The sequence below is a fragment of the Schistocerca nitens genome, chromosome 4 (assembly GCF_023898315.1).
Source record: "Schistocerca nitens isolate TAMUIC-IGC-003100 chromosome 4, iqSchNite1.1, whole genome shotgun sequence".
Lineage (NCBI taxonomy): Eukaryota > Metazoa > Arthropoda > Insecta > Orthoptera > Acrididae > Schistocerca > Schistocerca nitens.
Genome location: NC_064617.1, coordinates 984294935 through 984297900, shown reverse-complemented (window position 1 = coordinate 984297900; position 2966 = coordinate 984294935). Strand labels below are relative to the sequence as shown.

Below are 2966 nucleotides of genomic sequence, written 5' to 3'. Positions count from 1 at the left end.
TTAGAATATGCTCTATTAATAGCAAGAAAACAATTTATGAAAAAGTGGAATTTGCAAACAATGCATATAAGTTTAAGTAACAGGACGTCTTTTCTAAAGGTATTTGTCTGTCAAGTAGCATTGTTGTTGTTGTTGTGGTCTTCAGTTCTGAGACTGGTTTGATGCAGCTCTCCATGCTACTCTATCCTGTGCAAGCTTCTTCATCTCCCAGTACCTACTGCAACCTACATCCTTCTGAATCTGCTTAGTGTATTGATCTCTTGGTCTCCCTCTACGATTTTTACCCTCCACGCTGCCCTCCAATGCTAAATTTGTGATCCCTTGATGCCTTAAAACATGTCCTACCAACCGACCCCTTCTTCTAGTCAAGTTGTGCCACAAACTTCTCTTCTCCCCAATCCTATTCAATACCTCCTCATTAGTTACGTGATCTACCCACCTTACCTTCAGCATTCTTCTGTAGCACCACATTTCGAAAGCTTCTATTCTTTTCTTGTCCAAACTGGTTATCGTCCATGTTTCACTTCCATACATGGCTACACTCCATACAAATACTTTCAGAAACGACTTCCTGACACTTAAATCTGTACTCGATGTTAACAAATTTCTCTTCTTCAGAAACGATTTCCTTGCCATTGCCAGTCTACATTTTATATCCTCTCTACTTCGACCATCATCAGTTAGTTTGCTCCCTAAATAGCAAAACTCCTTTACTACTTTAAGTGTCTCATTTCCTAATCTAATCCCCTCAGCATCACCCGATTTAATTTGACTACATTCCATTATCCTCGTTTTGCTTTTGTTGATGTTCATCTTATATCCTCCTTTCAAGACACTGTCCATTCCGTTCAACTGCTCTTCCAAGTCCTTTGCTCTCTCTGACAGAATTACAATGTCATCGGCGAACCTCAAAGTTTTTGAAACTTCCTGGCAGATTAAAACTGTTTGCCCGACCGAGACTCGAACTCGGGACCTTTGCCTTTCGCGGGCAAGTGCTCTACCAACTGAGCTACCGAAGCACGACTCACGCCCGGTACTCACAGCTTTACTTCTGCCCGCGAAAGGCAAAGGTCCCGAGTTCGAGTCTCGGTCGGGCACACAGTTTTAATCTGCCAGGAAGTTTCATATCAGCGCACACTCCGCTGCAGAGTGAAAATCTCATTCTCAAAGTTTTTACTTCTTCTCCATGAATTTTAATACCTACTCCGAATTTTTCTTTTGTTTCCTTTACTGCTTGCTCAATATACAGATTGAATAACATCGGGGAGAGGCTACAACCCTGTCTCACTCCTTTCCCAACCACTGCTTCCCTTTCATGCCCCTCGACTCTTATAACTGCCATCTGGTTTCTGTACAAATTGTAAATAGGCTTTTGCTCCCTGTATTTTACCCCTGCCACCTTCAGAATTTGAAAGAGAGTATTCCAGTTAACGTTGTCAAAAGCTTTCTCTAAGTCTACAAATGCTAGAAACGTAGGTTTGCCTTTCCTTAATCTTTCTTCTAAGATAAGTCGTAAGGTTAGTATTGCCTCACGTGTTCCAACATTTCTACGGAATCCAAACTGATCTTCCCCGATGTTCGCTTCTACCAGTTTTACCATTCGTCTGTAAAGAATTCGCGTTAGTATTTTGCAGCTGTGACTTATTAAACTGATAGTTCGGTAATTTTCACATCTGTCAACACCTGCTTTCTTTGGGATTGGAATTATTATATTCTTCTTGAAGTCTGTGGGTATTTCGCCTGTCTCATACATCTTGCTCACCAGATGGTAGAGTTTTGTCATGACTGGCTCTCCCAAGGCCGTCAGTAGTTCTAATGGAATGTTGTCTACTCCCGGGGCCTTGTTTCGACTCAGGTCTTTCAGTGCTCTGTCAAACTCTTTACGCAGTATCTTATCTCCCATTTCATCTTCATCTACATCCTCTTCCATTTCCATAATATTGTCCTCAAGTACATCGCCCTTGTATAAACCCTCTATATACTTCTTCCACCTTTCTGCTTTCCCTTCTTTGCTTAGAACTGGGTTGCCATCTGAGCTCTTGATATTCATACAAGTGGTTCTCTTCTCTCCAAAGGTCTCTTTAATTTTCCTGTAGGCAGTATCTATCTTTCCCCTAGTGAGGCAAGCCTCTACATCCTTACATTTGCCCTCTAGCCATCCCTGCTTAGCCATTTTGCACTTCCTGTCGATCTCATTTTTGAGACGTTTGTATTCCTTTTTGCCTGCTTCATTTACTGCATTTTTATATTTTCTCCTTTCATCAATTAAATTCAATATTTCTTCTGTTACCCAAGGATTTCTATTAGACCTCGTCTTTTTACCCACTTGATCCTCTGCTGCCTTCACTACTTCATCCCTCAGAGCTACCCATTCTTCTTCTACTGTATTTCTTTCCCCTATTCCTGTCAATTGTTCCCTTATGCTGTCCCTGAAACTCTCTACAACCTGTGGTTCTTTCAGTTTATCCAGGTCCCATCTCCTTAAATTCCCACCTTTTTGCAGTTTCTTCAGTTTCAATCTGCAGTTCACAACCAATAGATTGTGGTCAGAATCCACATCTGCCCCTGGAAATGTCTTACAATTTAAAACCTGGTTCCTAAATCTCTGTCTTACCATTATATAATCTATCTGATACCTTTTAGTATCTCCAGGGTTCTTCACTGTATACAACCTTCTTTTATGATTGTTGAACCAAGTGTTAGCTATGATTAAGTTATGCTCAGTGGAAAATTCTACAAGGCGGCTTCCTCTTTCATTTCTTCCCCCCAATCCATATTCACCTACTATGTTTCCTTCTCTCCCTTTTCCTACTGACGAATTCCAGTCACCCATGACTATTAAATTTTCATCTCCCTTCACTACCTGAATAATTTCTTTTATCTCGTCATACATTTCATCAATTTCTGCATCATCTGCAGAGCTAGTTGGCATATAAACTTGTACTACTGTAGTAGGCGTGTGCTTG

The 2966-nt window shown here is 40.9% G+C and overlaps 1 non-coding gene across 1 annotated transcript; it reads right to left on the bottom strand.

Annotated features, from left to right (window-relative positions):
• Positions 1 to 945: 945 nt before the first annotated feature.
• Trnas-cga (transfer RNA serine (anticodon CGA)) lies at positions 946 to 1020 on the bottom strand. The gene has a single exon. It is a non-coding gene; the product is annotated as a tRNA-Ser (tRNA).
• Between the last annotated feature and the right edge of the window lie 1946 nt (positions 1021 to 2966).